The 17289-nt window shown below is 43.4% G+C and overlaps 1 protein-coding gene across 1 annotated transcript in view; it reads left to right on the top strand.

Moving 5' to 3' along the window:
* Positions 1 to 299: 299 nt before the first annotated feature.
* The window catches only part of GPRIN1 (G protein regulated inducer of neurite outgrowth 1), a 42730-nt gene continuing 25740 nt past the window's right edge, over positions 300 to 17289 (top strand). The window contains exon 1 of the mRNA XM_088465482.1: positions 300 to 341. The gene's annotated coding sequence lies outside the window, so the exon portion shown is untranslated. The remainder of the gene's footprint in view (positions 342 to 17289) is intronic.

Below are 17289 nucleotides of genomic sequence, written 5' to 3' on the forward strand. Positions count from 1 at the left end.
ATAGGGAGCACTATATACTGGCATGTACCAAGCGTATTGTTAGTTTGCTTGTGATCTGTTGCTGGTTGCATGCGCATCTGTTAGTCATGGGATTATTTGTGTGTGTGTGTGTGTGCGGGGGCTTCCCAAAGCATGGGGAAGCCGATTTAACAAAGATTGTGGTGATACGTGTACCACTGCATTTATTTATATAAAGCTTTTTTCGACTGATAATAATATAAAAATAGTTATTTATTTATATTTTTAAACTTTTTTTTCTTTAGATGTCCAATTCCACTGCACACGCTGGTTAGCTTGGTCACATACATACACATATATCTGGATACTGGTCTGGCAAAGCGGTAAGTCTATTCTTACTATTATTGGCGAATGTACTCATCTGCCCTACAATATTTTATTAGCTAATCGTGGTGTATGCTGTGATAGAAAATAATCCCTATTGCCACTTTTTAAATAAGTAGGCCCCTAAAAAATATAACAATTACAAAAGATATGTAGTAGTTATAAGGTCACGTGCTCAGTCGTGTTCTCAGAATCAGATGGTACCAACTTCTGCCAGATGATTAAAGACACCAACAGCACTAATACTGCAGACGTTTCTTGAACATGAGACAAACTATTTTTCAGATAGAATTTCTATTTTTAAAGTAGAAGGAATGATTTTAAAAGAAATATGAATAGAAATGTATGTGTGTCTGATATTATATAAAAATAACACAGGTCTGCGAAATTTAAGGTATTGAAAGCTTTTTTAATAATACTTTTATATTCTTAATTATACTCATGTGTAGATCAAGAAATAGTATATTAAAAAAATGACCACATCACATTTACCTATAAGGGGGTTACATACATTTTTAAGAAAGAGTTTAATTGTTTTTGCATATTTATTGTGAAATACGATGAAGTGTAGATGATATCACTGTGTTTTTGTCTTAACTACATAATAAAATAACAATAAAATCAAACAATAATAGAAACAAAACCATAATTATTGAAAAAATCTTTAATATCTTGTTTTTTTTTGTCTTCAAACTTAGTTTTGTCGCTTTTCGCTTATAAGCTTTTTCTGTGTCATCTCTGTGTATCATCCAGCAGTAGTCAGCCATCATGCTGACGTCCCAACGACCCTGGTATCTTCTTTCTACATCTTTAACGTCTTGGTGGAACCGTTCACCCTGTTCTTCACTGTAGTCTCCGAGATTATTCGGGAAATGCTCAATATGGGAATTCAAAAAATTTACCTTTAAACTCATATTGCAGCCAAGATTTCTGTAACTATTAAGCATTTCCCTGACATTTTCTTAGTAGTTTGGATCCTTGACATTGCCTAAAAATGTTGAAATCACTTGTACTGTATGAGTGGTGTGTACTGTATATGTAGTGTGTACTGTGTGTGTGTATGTGGTGGCAGGCAGAGGTTAAAATGAGCCGGCACAGGGCAAGACTGTGTTGCATCTGTTGTATTTGGTTCCACCTTCGCCAGCTCACCTTGTAGTTGTAGTTGTTGTGTGTGTGCAATGTTCCTTTAGACAGTATGGGGTTTAGGTCCTTTGTAAATTTCAGCTCCAGGACCATGTGGACCTTAATCTGGCACTGGGCGGGGGAAGTTTTATGAAGAGAACTGAATTGCAACGTTCTATACTACCGGCTGTTTTTATTTAAGACAATGTTTTATAATAAAAGTGATAAAATATATTTATCACTTTAAAGAATATGAAAAAAATGACATTCATAAATACATATTTTGTGATATGCAAAATCGGGAGTAATTTTCGTGTTTAGAAGCCAAAAATCTATAAGTATCACATAAATTAGTTAAAAAAGCTTTGTCATCGCAGACCTGTGTAATATATATATATATATATATATTGTTTGGAGTGCCGCTGCCACTGTATATATTCTTGTCTTGTGTTATTTGCGGAGGGCACCTATAATTACCATTTGAGGAGGAGTGCAAGCCTCTCGCTATTTATATATATATATATATATATATATATATATACTGGCATCGGCTCGGTACTCCTCATTCCAATAAGTAATATGCCTTTGTGCCCACCTGGCTGAACACGTAATGCAAAATAGATGAGGCGGCACTAAAGGACTTAATCCGATTGCTTAAGGACTTAATGGCTACTATTAAAATCGGATTAAGTCCTTTAGTGCCGCCTCATCTATTTTGCAATATATATATATATATATATATATAATCAGTTGTCCTGACTGACTGACATGTAATTTGGGGAGTGTATTCTTTTCATGACGTATGTGCTCACTAAGAAGGGATTTTTAGAAATTTGACTCCTAAGGGGGTGAAAAGGGTGAAGATGTTTCCTCTCCTTGTGCAATGTCCTGACTGACTATCTCATAGTGTTTGTAGCACAGATCATATTCAAACTCCAACTGTCATCCCAAGTGCTGCCAAACATCACTGGCAGTTGGTGTGGCTCCCCTATTTGAATAGTGAGGGAAGGGAATGTGTTACTACAAGGGTGAGAGAGGGGAATGTGAACTGTGTTACTACAGGGTGAAGGAAGGGAATGTGTTACAACATGGGCGAAGGAGGGGAGTGGGTTACTACAGAGGTGAGCGGGGGTAATATGTTACTACAGGTATTAGGGTGGGATTGTATTTCTACACAGGTTAGGGAGGGGAATGTCGAATGTGTTACAACACAGGCAAGGGAGGAAAATGTGTTACTACAGAGGTGAGCGAGGATAATGTGTTACTACAGAGGTGAGGGAGTGGAATGTGTTATTACACAGGTGAGGGAGGTTATGTCTTACTATAGCAGTGATGCATTACTATAGTGGTAAAGGATTAATGTGTTACTGAAGAGGTGAGATGGAGATGGAAACAGTAAATATCTAAGGTACATCTGCTAGTAATATATCGCTAGAGAGTGAGAGAGAGAGAGAAGTGCAAAGTTCCAAACGGTTCTTGCTCCATATATGGCCGGGATACGCTCAATATCCCGGTAAAGGGGATGCCGGAGATTAGAATACTGGCACCGGAATCCGGACACGTGTCAAAATCTCAGTGCCAGCACCCCGACTGCCATCATCCCGAAGGTAAGTAGCAAGGTTAGGGGGAGGTTAGGGTTAGGCACTAAGGGGGGAGAAGTTAGGTTTAGGCACCGGGGAGGGACGGTTAGGGGTAGGGAGACGGGAAGGGTTAGGATACCAACCGACAGGTGTCTGTAGCCTAACCCTGTTGGGATGCCGGCATCTGGATTTCGACCCCCGGGATCTCGAGTGCCGGCATCACGTACCCAACTCATATGACCAATTTATTGTTTTTTTTTTATAAATTGTAGCAATTAAGAGATTTAATTTAAAAAGAAGTGGTCTAGGGACCTATTGATATTTGTCTCATTTCAGTTTTTGCTCTCATCCAATTTGTAGGTGTGTTCCTTATGTTCTTTGCATTTAACTTGAGTGCGTCTAAGATGGTTACCTCACCTCTACACACTCCTATATTTTTCCATTCTTGTATGTTTATTTTGTATCATGTGTTTCTTAATTATCATGTGTTTCTCATTCTGCAAACGCAAAGTGAAAATGTAAAGCGCAGCTGTAAAATGTCTGTTTTTAACACTGTATGCATTGATTTCGAGCTGTTCTTTAACTCGCCTGCTTAGGAAATAAATTTTCATCTAAAGCTATTTGGGACCCTGGAAGACTTGGCCCTATTTCTCCATGGTGGCATGCATCTGCCATCTTGGCAGCCTCATTACAAATCCCTCTATTGTAGCTATAGGACACTCGATAAGGGTAAGTTAAAAAACAATAATAGTATTGTTACCTATGTTAAAGGATGTGCTAATTGCACCAATGGTCTAAGGGCCTGATTCAGACCCGCTCGCTAGGTTGCGTTCACACGCAGCCAGCCGATGTTTGCAATCTGCGCATGCGTACGCATCGCAGTGTGCGTGCGTGAACTAGTCCATGCAATCGGGAAGCGTTCACTCGCTGCGCATGGACAGCTCGCTAGTATGAGTGACTGGATATGCCGTTTATGGGTGGTGACGGGTTGATTGATGAAAACGTGGGAGTGGTGGTGCGAACGCAGGCATGGCTGAGCGTCTTAGCACCGTTTAAGAGGCGTACATAATTAAGTCACACGTCACATGGTTGAAATTCACACTGAAGCACTCGCAGTGTTTGCGGTAGTGTATGGTCAGCCACAAGTGCTGCAATCGCTTCTGATTGTACTCGATGTTACCGATGGTTGCATACACATCCGGGAGATGAGTTGCATAAGTGGGCGTCTTAAGAAAGGCTGGTGGGCATCTGCATACACACCACGATCGCACGCCAAGACCTAGTGGGTGTGCTAATGCCTTGCTCTGCGATCGCGGCTTTGCATACTTTCGCGGCGTGCGAACACATCTAGCGAACGGGTCTGAATCGAGCCCTAATAGCCAAGCATATATGCAAATTACCTTTTAATACCTATTTTGACCTAATCTCATTGTTGAACCACTCACAATAGGTAGTTTAGAGTTCAACTAAGGAATACAATTAATTTTCTGTGCTTAATTAACTCTATGTTAAATTATTTATTTATTTTTATAATATTTTTTATTCAATAGATGAAAAAGAATACAATAAAGCCTGCGCAGAGGCTCTCAGCAACAGAAAAAATAAACCAAAACGTATGCCAAATGATGACAAAAATTTATTTGTTGCATAAAAAATATTTGTTGCATAAACTGCTTTCATCTAAATTTTATAACAATAAAAATAGAGAGAAGAGGGAAATATTAAAATAATAAAAGAAAGAGAAGTGTGGTGTGACAAACCACATAAAAGAGGAAGGAGAAAGGGGTAAAAAAAAGAGAAGAGGAAGGTCGTTACTCAACTGGACTCCTATATAACTTTACCCACATCTTTTTTTATAGTGTCCTTCATGTTTTCATCTACCTGTATAGTGACCCCAAATGCAGGTTTAACACCATATGGAGAAGCAGATTAATTTAGTATAGTGGGGAGGAGGAAGTGGGGTAGTGGAGAGTAGAGGAAGAGGGGTGGGAGGACAATAGGTTATACTTACAGCGTTAGGACCACCAGTTATGGGGACAAATGGGCTGTGAAGAGCAGCTTGGGTTTGTATAGCTGACCTGCGCTTAGGGCTACCACCTGTCCAGGATTATTTTGTACAGTCCAGTAATTATAAAATAGCTAATTTATTCTAGACAGTAAATTAATGATTTCCAATTAGCGGAAGTATTTGGCATCTGAAACATTAATAACAGAAGAGCTGCCCTACATGAGTCTAAGTTTTATTCAGCTAGATTAATACTATTCCATGAGATCAGGGACGTAAAATGGCCCCAAGTGGATGGTCTGGAATAGAGTTCTATATAGAATAAACAACACATATAGCAAAACTAGATAGAATAAATGCTTGGCACACCTGGATTGGCTGTATATGTATGAGCAGGATCCCAGGGTTTCTAACTACACCAGAATCTCTGCACTCTTGTAGGGTATTGGTAGGGTACACAAGGTAGGGTATTGGCCATGCCAACGTGATGACATAGCAGAAGGTTTGTATGAGTCAAAGGCAAAATCACTCCTTGCCAAACTATTTGCTGTGATTTAGGCACTTTGGGTGGAGCTTCCGTGTTGTGCACAGCGTGGAGCACCCACAAAAATGATCCCTCTCCCAACCTATATTGTTTTACAATAATCTGCCACCACAAAAGGAAAATCATTTCTGCAGGGCTCCATAAAATGAGACACATCGATGTACTTACTACATAATTTGCTAGGAATGTCTGCACTCCGCTCAACTCTTCCCTTCTGTCTAAATACTGCTTCCCAAATGTGGTTACCTTGCTCCACAGACCCATGTTTTGCACATGCAAATGATTTAGAGTAGGAACAGCAGGCAACACAACACAGTTAGTAAAAGCTTGGGGGTGGGGGTGTGCTCACATATGAGGCGGGTACAACTTTGTTTGAAATATACTAGTAACTAGGTATTTGCCATCTTAGTTAATCACCCACCATCAATTCGCAAACTGAAGCGGTATGACTACAACATCATAAACTCAACAAACGTGAAAGGCATATTTTCTAAATTATTAGGCAAATTTTGAGTGAGTCTAGACCAATATGCAAATTGTTGAATTTTGGATCAGGGTGCTATTCTAGGTATCCATTTACATCAGTCCCTGTCCCATATGTGTTTAAAGTTGAAATTCCTTATCTTAAGGCCCTCATACATCTGCAATGTATTGGGCCAATTTCCCGATCCCAAGACTCCAGGGTCGAAGATTCGGTGCAATCCAACATGTTGGATTTCACTGATTTGCCGATCACAATCAAAATATGATCATGATCAGCAAATGGGGGATTTTTAACATAAAGATTTTCACAGATTCCCAAACGGATTGGCGATCATCAATGGCATTTCGATCGGCGGATCAGTGGTTCCGGTCGGATCAGAGAATCTATGAAGCTCCCGACTTATGTATGGGACCCTTTACACACACAACAGACCAGGGTCCATTCTTTGCCACACGCCAATTTACCTACCGGTATGTCTTTGCACTTTGTGGGAGGAATCCAGATCACCTGAAAGAAACTCATGCAAATGGAACCAACCCCAAAACCCCAGTGCTGTGAGCTAGCGATGCTCACCATTGTGCCACTGTAAAATGACTGACTTTTATCTACTATTCATCACCGTGCAATAGCTTTTAAATGAAAATATCTTACATGGGTACACCCTTGTTTTAAAAAAGAGGGGAAAGAGAAAACAGCACAGGAATAGGATGATAATTTTTGAAATAAAAAAAATATATGTTATTCTCCAATCTACCTGGCAAGAAATATTGGGTATCCAATCCAAATTATTTACGCCACCAATGTTACAAAAAGGATTATCATTCACATGTGTAACCCTACGGCCAGTCAGTGGTGCTCCCCAGAGTCATATATACTTGTCAGAATTCCTAAGGTAAGTAGCGGGGCTATGTGGAGGGTTAGGGGTTTGGGTTAGTCACTATGGAGAGGGTTCAAATAGGGGAGCCACATCAACTGCCATTTCAAACGCCGCCATACATAGATGGCTGGCACTCACTGGCAGTTGGTGTGGCTCCCCTATTTGACTTTTGGACTGCGCTCTGGAGCCACCACTGGTTAGGCACCAGGAGGATTAGGGTTAGTCACTAAGGGGAGAGGGTTAGGTTTAGGGTTCGGGGAGTGGAAGGTCAGGTTCAGGCACTAGGGGGGAGGTTAGGTTCAGGCACCGGGTAGTGAGGGTTAGGGATAGGGTAGGGAGAGAGGGAGGGTTAGATAACCTACAGACAGGTGTCGTATCCTAACCCTGTCGGGATGCTGGCAACGGGATTCTGACCGTCGGGATCCCCAGCTCCAGCATCCCGTACCCATCCCTAACTAACAATTACTGGTAATTATATTGGAATTTCTCCAAAAATTATTGTTGTGCTACAATATGACAAAAAGCTAAATATATTTACTTCACAATAAATTGCTTCACAAATAGATTTCTAGTCATGAAATTATTAACTGATAGTGTGAAGTAGAACTTACAGTATGTCGGATAAATTATGCCTATGCATATATTTTAGTATTTAATTGGCTAGAGTTATGCAATGAAATATAGCAGAGAAATATAAACCAAAAGCAATCAGACAGCGCTGAAAGTGTGCAGCTGTGGTAATTCATTGAATGAAAAACAAATAAACCAGGAGTCAGAAATCAGACACTAAAAAAAATATTTTAATGGTTAAAAATAACATAAATGGGGGTTTATTTCCGAAGTGTCAGGTTATAAAACCCTACACTTATGTACATGATTACGAGTCTCTTAGGCAAGTATGCTAGTGGGGCATGAGCATGTGCAAGGACTAAAAAGTGGAAGGAGATAAACTACCAACCAATCAGCTACTAACTGTCATTTTTCAAACACAGCCTGTAAAGTGGCAGTTAGCTGATTGGTTCCTACTTAACTGCATCCACTTTATAGTATCTCTCTCCAAGGCTTAGTACATAGACCCCTAACTCTCCGTTTTGCAGATGAATCTTACAATCGTCAGCACTCACTAAGCGTGTGTAACTATGAGCAACCATGGGCAAGTTATACGTATCTCAGTCACACCTCCACTTGTGGTTGAATGGGTGGAACGGGGCAGCAATGGGGTATTCACACATGTGGCTAGGCTAAATGATATGAAGTAGTAGGGGTGTAGGGAGACTAGTGGGCTATGCAGAGTTGAACATATGCAAAGACTGTCTGAATTCAGATGGTTCTCTTCCACCAGGTATAGAGCCATAGTTGCCTACACTCCCGGACGTCGTGGAGGCTCACAATTTTTCGGGTAGTCCCCCGCACCCCCGGAAGTGTAGGCAAATCTCCCGCATCCTGGGAGATGGGGAGATTTAATAGGGAATTTGCGGGTCCGTAGGGAGGGGGCAGGGATAAATGACGCAAATTGTGCCATTTAGCCGCACCCCCTCCTCATGGACCCACGAATCGCAGGCTTTCCCAGGAATGGGATGGGGCCTAATTACATCCACAGCACGGCCTCGCCCCCCGAACCAACCTATCATCTCCTCTCCCGGAAAGGAATTTAACAATGGCGGTAAGTATGATAGAGCTGGTGCAAATGTGCGTTGATAGTGTTGACAGCTACTTTCACAAGCAGATGGTTAGGAGTAGTGCAGCCACATAGATGCGTGCAGCTCTGCATAAGGGCAATGATTCACATTTATTTATGCGCAAACAATGTGTCTGCACTTGCATCTGATTTGCGTGCAACTCTGAATTAGCCCCATAGTGTACAATTACTAATTTAGGGTGTAATCTTACCTAGGGCAGTATCAAGTCTAATATATAGTTGTAGGTTCTCTAGGCCCAGTCTTGTATATCTGGATATGTTTAAAATAAAAATGCTGCATGGGTGCGTTACAATAAGTTCCCATGCATGCTACATGCCTGGGGCTCTCAATGTCCCAGTTTTCCCATGAGAAGTCTAGTTTTTCTCATTTGATATGTGCAGCAATAATCCGCTAAGGTGCTAATACATGTGCCAAGTAGAGGAGATCCCGGAGGAAACCCTTAACATGTTCAGACAGTAACAGCACACATGATTAGATTCAGTCATCATTTACATGGATACATGGTCTATTGATTATCTAACTGAAATACGAGGTTTAAAATAGCACAAATGGTCATCACAATTGTGGCATATCTACGGGAGATCTTATTTTTCTAGAATTCAGATCTCTGACTCACATAATACTGTAGAGCAAGTTTACCATACTTTATTTGTTTCATTGTTTTACAGTATTAGGAACTCAAAAGGAAGCTTGTGTGAGGGCTCTCACATACAGAACTAATAAAAACATACAAATATAGACATACTGACAGGGACGGACTGGGGCTTTAAATCAGCCCTGGCATCTCTCTGTGTCCGCGCGCGCTCACATAAAGGGGACGTGGTTTCACCTTTTGGGGGCATGGTTAAATCTCACGGGGCATGCAGTGAGTCACGGGGGGCCTGGCCTCGTAGCATGCCCCCGTCTCTCAGTATCTTGGCCGAGCAAAGCACATTTGCCAGAAGTGCCAGGCCATGCATTCTGGGTCTGATTTAAGGCTGGCTATATGTCAGTTTTTGCAGTGTAAATATATGCACTTCCATGCCCACAGCAGTGCCTCTGTATCCAGAGTTGTATTTTAGACTTGGGACTCCTTATGCCTGGAGTAGCAGAATTTGTTAACCACTTAAATGACAGAATTCTTTTGCCCCAAAACCGCACAGAAATTGATGGTTTTTGTTTTTTTTACTATAGTTTAAAAGGTATTTTTAAAAACAGATTTAAATAGTTTATTTAAAAAATATATACCTAGGGGGTGTTTTGCACCCCCCCATTGTTCGTAGGCCCCCATTTTAATATTACTTCCCACCCCCATCAGAAATAACCCCACCAGGGGCAAAAGATCCCCAGCATTATCAACAGCCACCCCCCTAGTGGTAATAGATTCCAGTGACAGAGCCCCCACCTTCACCCCCAGTGTCAATGGACCCCCACTGTTTAGTGCCCCTCCCCATGTGTCACTATATATGCAATGCTTTATTTTTCATTTGTCGTCGTCCCCCTAGCCCAAAAAGTTTTTGTGGGGCATATGCCACCCCCTCCCCCCTCCCAGTGCCAAAAGATGAACCCCCCATTACCTCCCCACACTCTGTGGCATAGCCACGCACCCTCACCTTGTTGCAGAGTACAGTGGAGCATGGGACAGGGGGGACTGATCATCAGTCCTCCATGCTGCAGCTGGTCTCTGCACAGTTTAGGTGCAAGCGTCTCATAGTGCCTCGCATGGCAATCTGGGGTACGATTTCGGGGGTGATGTCGGCGGTCACAGATTGCAACATCACTCCCAAGGTTCTGGAACAGGAGGAGGAAATCCATTCTGCAAATATGCAGAACAGATTTCCTCCAATACAGCCAAGTAATCCGGAGAGACAGCAGTAACGCATGAAATGCGACCTGGTCAGGTACAGTACACATGGCTGCAGCTACATCTGATGCTACAATTACTGTAAATGTGTAATTGTAGCATGTCCCTTGGAATGGATATGCAACATCATTAGACTTGGAAGCACATAACCAAAGACGCATCTTACAATATATATTTTGCGGGTACTGGAGGCCTGGTGTAAACATACATGATGATTATGACACCAGCAGCAATCTTTAGCCACTTGTGATTGGCTGCTTGTATATTGACCCTTCATTAGTGCTGTAGGCATAGATATCTTTATAATGGGTGCAAGGTGTGCCGTGCACATGGGGGGCACACTCTGCACCTATAGTTAATAATATTACCTTCTCGCAGACACCGGTGTGCTGCAGAGCAGCAAAAAATAACTGGGAAAAAGGCAGCGGCCATTTTCCCGGTGACATGCGCAGGCAAGATGTCCACAGGAAAAAGGCGTGGGCGCCATTTTCCCGGAGACCCGCGTAGTGAAGCCAGAATCTACCGTTCTACCGTTCTCAGGGCCTGATTCAGAGCCGGACGCTCTGAACGAGCGCCCGCTCTGAATCAGGGCGTTTTTTTTTTTTTTTTGAGCATCCTCTGGACTCTTGCATAGCTGTGGGTTACCACCAACAGCTTATGCGAGCGTCCATGATGATGGTCACGATGGTCAAGACCACCGCAACCATCGGGCTTGCGACGAGACCCTGAGGTAGGATCTCGGTGACTGCAAGCCCTGGAGTGATTTTGGCTCTATCAGAGCCAAAATCACTCCCACTGACATCACTAGTGATGTCAGTGGGGCCGGACCCAGACGGTAGGCATTCCCATGGGAACGCCTCCGTCTGGCAGCCACGCCCCCGGCACGCCAACTAAAGGGGGTGTGCTGTCACTCAACATCGACAGCACGCCCCCTTTGGTACGAGACCCGGAGCGACAGCTTGGCTGTCGCTATCTGGGTCTCGCGCATGCGCACGATGGAGCTCCCTCCGTCGTACGCATGTGCACTAGGGTACCATCGACCCGCTTGCGAGCGCTCAGCGCTCGCGAGCGGGTCTGAATCAGGCCCTCAGTGCGATGACAGAGAGGAGGGGCCCCATACGGAGGCTGAACACGGGCCCCCTCCTCTCTTACAATATACCTACAGCCCCTTGTTGTAGCTATATTATATAAAGTCATGGCTATCTGTTCATATTACTTATTTGTCACTACCATTTGAACAAATGTAGTGAAAAAGATTTCCGTTGGGTTTTCAAAGGGGTAAAGAACGGATGTGGATGTGTTTGTATGTCAATACATCCTCTCTTGTATAGTATACCGGGATGCAGTTATGAGACCGGCGGCTGCATGGCCGCTGGTCTCAATCACGACACAGGAATAACGGCAAGGGATTTAACATAGGTGTCGAAATAATAACGTCTATGTTATTCACAATGCCGAGAGGACGTGGGACCGATCGTCCTCAGCCGGGGGTAAGTTTACAGGGGAAGGGGGGTTAGGTTTAGGCACTAACGTGGTGAGGTTAGGGTTAGGCACTAATGGGAGGTTAGGGTTAGGTACCCCTATGGAAGGGTTAGGGGGGGGAGAGGGGTAGGGATAGTATACTTACCTGCGCTGTCGGGATTTTGAACCATCGGGCTGCCAACGTAGGGATTTGAACCGCAGGGCTGTAGTCCGGCGGTCATTCATACTCATCCCATTATACCAGCTGCAGTTCCCGGCTCCAATCGGTGTTCACGGAAGTCGGGTTCGCACTTTTTCCCGAAAGGGCTGTCACGCACAGGTGAACATTTTCTCCTAGGTGCACAGGTGTATTCATTACTCACTGACACATTTTAAAAGATCCACAGGTGTAGCTAATTATTTCACTTGTGTTTCTGTAAGGAGACCTGGAAAACATGCACTGCTTGGGGTCCTGAGGAGCGAGTTTGAGAACCTGTGCACTTAAACATAGCACCTATACAATGACCATTGACAATCACTCACTTATCATTTATTACAGAATAAGACTTCTTAATTACTATTTCATTACATCAGCCAAAATGGTGTATAGTGTTCACATTATCCACAACATACACAGAACTGCCACCTGGAGTCTCCATATTTACTCACATATTTCTCTTAATTATCTGTATTCACAGCAGCCTTGGAAACATGTGAGTCCTAAAAAGTACTATATGAAATTTCAGATACTTGTTTTTAATGGGCTTGCTTACAGATACCATCTGTAACAGCTTTTTGTTGATTGGCACCATGACCACTGTACATTTTGTGCATCATGCTGTACAAACCAGAACTAGCCATAAAAGAGTCCTAAATGGCAGCAAAGCTGGCAAATGAATAATGTAGCAGGTTTTTGGCTTATATCTCCACTTGCTGCATTGTTGGCTCAGATGGATTTATCACATCGTTTGAAATATGTAAATAAAGAATTATCTGTGATAATGCTCTCCATCTGAAAATTTGGGATGGCCACCTATGGAGTAGCACCCAGATGCCAACTAGTAGTCATTTGTGTCCTTTTAATGGCCACAAAGTTACACAAGTGTTAAAAGAACAATATCTAGTAGCCAGATGATAAGGCGTAAATCATTATAAAAATGTTTTTGTGGGTAAATAGCCCTAATGATAGCCTTGGCAGCTTGATCTTAACAATTCTAATCATACAATTGCTCCTTATTGAACAAGTGATGTAATTGCATAATAAATGGGCTAATTTTATAAATGAAGCAGCTTTTGTAATTTGTAATCAGAACTGAACTGCTTTTTAGAAGCAATTTCTCCAGCATGGTCACAAGCAAAGAAGTCTACCATTGTAGTTGGGTTGGTAATCTCTGGCACTCCGGAAGGTGTGGAAGTGGAACTACACATTCCAACATGCCTTGCCGTGTTGGGATGTGTAGACGATCACCCAGATCAGGAGTGCTCAACCCGCAGCTCTTTAGGTTTTGTGATGTGGCCCCCGCCACTGGAACTGTGAACGATGGCCTCTGAAGCTGTCTGAGGCTAAATAAGCCTCTGATCACTTCAGAGGCCAGCGTTCCCAGTGATGCAGTGCGCAGGTGACGTCATGACGTCACCCGCGATGTGAGGAGCCTGCCCTGCGCATCTGCTGGATCTAGTTAGATCCAGTCAGAGGCAGCGGGAGTCAGAGCCAAAGCCAGCGTGGTCAGGTAAGTACTGGGCTGGGGACACTACTGTAGCGGGCACTGCATAAGGAGCAAAACTACAGGAGGCACTGCTTAAGGGGCACAAATACAGTATTTTCAATGTGCTGGGCTTGCCCCCAGTGTGACTAAAAACGGGGGTGTGACACAAGATCATGCTCCTGTAAATGTCATACCAAAGGCGTGCACAGAAAAATAGGGCGTGGCCTCGTGACAGCTAGGCCACGCCCCATTTTTGCTATCGGCTACTTAGCTTGACTGCAGTTATTTTTTGGCTCTTTGCCTCTGACTGGTTGGCCACCCCTGACCCAGAGGGTACAGAGCTGGAATGTCTAACGTCACCAAAAGGGATAGCAGTTGTACATAATTGCGTGTAGTAGTGTTATTGCAGGTGACAAGAGATCTGGGAGGTGAAAATGAGGCTCGGATAGTGTAGAAGAGCACGGCAGTAATGTGTGATCACAGACCTCAGCACAGCAGTTTAGTGAACATCAGAGCTCAACTCAGCTCGGTGAAATTGTTCCTATAGAAACAGCCTTGAGACTGGAATTAGTCTTGTGGAGGTTTTATTTTCTCATGCTAATTTCCATTCTGCTTTATTTCCGCTTGGCCACTGAACAACAAATTAGATTCTTTTTGTTAGAATGAAAAGTCAGAATGATTCCCTTTGCAAATAGTGAACTTCGCTCCCATTGTCGCCATTAATATGTGTTTGGTATTCATAATCATTGGTACAGCATTGTACATTTCTGCTATCGAACTAGAGAGCTGGTTTATATCATTGTAAATAGTGTTTTAGCCTAAGAATCATTTATTCCCCACAGTATCATTAGATAGTAATAAAAACCTGGAATGTTATACAGTGATTATATTTTACCTATAAAACATATTTCCCAGTTGCTGTATGTTTACAGTATCATACACATGGTAACACAATGGGCAATATTTGTCGCAATCCGCATCTCAGATGTGTATGGTATGTGATAAATTCACAATGTGATATTTGAATACATTGCAAGTGTTATGGACTGGAATTTTTGTGGACCCTGGGTGGAACCAGGAGTGGAAGCAGGGACAGATTTAAATTGGAAAGTTGGTTGTTTAATATGGATATTAGTAGACATGAAAATATACAGATAGTAACTAGAGTCCCAATGTAAATAAACTTAGAACCGGGGTATGTGGTTGATAGGTAACTGTAGTGGGAGAGAACAAAGTTAATGTCCAGAAAAGTGGCAGAGATGTTTGAAGTGAAATCCAGAAGTGACGTAAATATGGCTGAATGAGATATCCTGATATCCTGTAGAATGGCTGAATAAGATATCCAGATATCCTGTAGAATGGCTGAACAAGATATCCAGATATCCTGTAGAATGGCTGGACGAGGGGTTAATGACAGGTTCAGAACACAGGAGTGGGTAACCTGTGGGACACCAAGCAGTCACCACCGGACTGGAGGCTGTCGGACTGGTCAGAGCAGTGCTGGGAGATCTGTGGTAGCCGATTACCTGACAGGAGGCAGAGGTAGCACCAGAGCAGGAACAAGGCTTAGGAGCACAGGGAACTCTCTCACAGCAAGCTGTAAAACACGTTGCACTGGCAACTACAGGAAGCTCCAAACCCCCTTAAGTACCCAGCAGCAGAGCGTGAGTGGCTGGGAGAGATCACATGATGCATCAGAATAGGCTCACTATGTCACATGCCCTGAGGCAAGATGGCCACGCCCAGACACCCGCGGCGCGGTGATGCTGATAGCCATACCCCTGCCAGCATGACTCACCGACATCAGACCCCTGCACGCACCCAGTGCTAGGCTCCAAGTACCAACTCCCCCGCCGGAAGGACCACGCCACAGCGTCCACACTGGTAAGCACTGCAGGCTCCTGGGGAGAGATAACCTGGTCGTGACAGCAAGAATGTATCATCTATAGCATGCAGGGACAGAGCTTGCGAGAAAGCTCGGTCCCTGCGCATCTGTGCCCCGCACTCCCCGGGGTATTTTTCGCAAAATATACCCTGAGAGCTACACATGCGCCGCCAGCAATCGCTGTCGGAGCAGAGGAGAAGTCTCTGTGAAATGGGGAATAGTCCTAATAACGCCATCTCCAGGTGGCGTTATTGTCTCAGGTCTCCCCCCGTTATTTTTTTACTATTCAAATTAAGTAAATCTGAGCAGATCACATTTCCCATTACAATTACGGGAAACGCAATCTTCTTAACAAAAAATTTGATAATTAGACTTGGAGGATAATTTTGCAAATTCTCCTACAATTGCCCATTAGTATAATTAAGTGAATCTAAAATAATGTGAATGGGGAGTGAAAACACTCATTTTCACAATATTTTAGTAAAAATAATATTAATAAATATGCCTGAAAGAGAGAAAAGCCTTGTTTAATGTCCTTCTGTGTATCTACTTTACTATTTCCAGCCCTTAGAGTCCCAAAATAGATTTTTGTTTTTGCCTTTTTGTAGAAATGTTACAATGTGCAGTATGTATTATGTAATAGTTTGTCGCCCGCTGCTCAAAATATAAGTTAGGGCTCAACCACATTTTTCATTTCAACAGTAATACCAACCATAAACCTCACACTAGGCTCTCCAAAATATGTATCTTGTAGGTAGCCCCAAGCTTGGACTGGGCCGCCGGGGATTCGAGGAATTCCCCGGTGGGCCCCAGTGTAATATAACCATGCCCTCTTTAGCACGAGGTCTGGGCTTTCTGCATGTCACCGGCACCGTTGTTTAGCTGCTTGCTGGGTAGTCATGTTGCTGACTAACCCGGGGGCAGCTGCAAGTTGCGTGTGGTGGGTACGGGCGTCCGGCTCCTTTATCGGTAGCCTTTTTTTATCAGTAACACCACTGATTCCAATTCCGGAATCAGTGGTGACGTCATGGAGGCGGGGCTCAGCACATGTCACCGGAGTCGTTGTTTAGTGCCGGTGGCTATGGCTGACTTGGTGGCAGCTGCTGGTTGTGGGTGGTAGGTACGGGCCACCGGCTCCTTTTAGCTGTAACACCACTGATTCCATTTCCGGAATCAGTGGTGATGTCACAGAGGGCGGGGCTTAGCGCATGTCACCGACGGCGCCGTTGTATAGCTGCTTGCAGCTGTTGACTGACCCGCCGACAGCTGCAGATGGCAGAAGGCTCCGATCATACGCCACTCGGAATCAGTGGTGATGTCATGAGAAGGGGGAGGGGAAACTGGTTAGCAAGGCTTCTCCAGGAGACAGTTCCCTTCTTGTGGGGTAGAAGCTCCACACTTTAAAAAAAAAAAAAAAAAACATTTTTGTAGCATTTATTATTCAGATTCAACTTAATAACTATTCATATTCAAACATACCACACCACCTAGTAAGTACACTCAGATTCATCTTGACATTCCCACTAGGAACAAAACACATACCCCACCCACCAAGTCATAACGCCTAGCCTGCCGTATGCAAACTTAACACATATCTCCACTGTGCATATATAGTTAAAACATTCTTTCATCAATTCTGTCATACAGAACAGGTGACCAGCACCAACTACAATCCGTCTGGAAGCTGGCACTCTCTCTGAAGCAATCATCATAATATACACTAGACATTGTTCAGGCTTA

This window comes from Taudactylus pleione, unplaced genomic scaffold (assembly GCF_031769625.1).
Source record: "Taudactylus pleione unplaced genomic scaffold, aTauple2 ptg001990l, whole genome shotgun sequence".
In the NCBI taxonomy this organism is placed as follows: domain Eukaryota; kingdom Metazoa; phylum Chordata; class Amphibia; order Anura; family Myobatrachidae; genus Taudactylus; species Taudactylus pleione.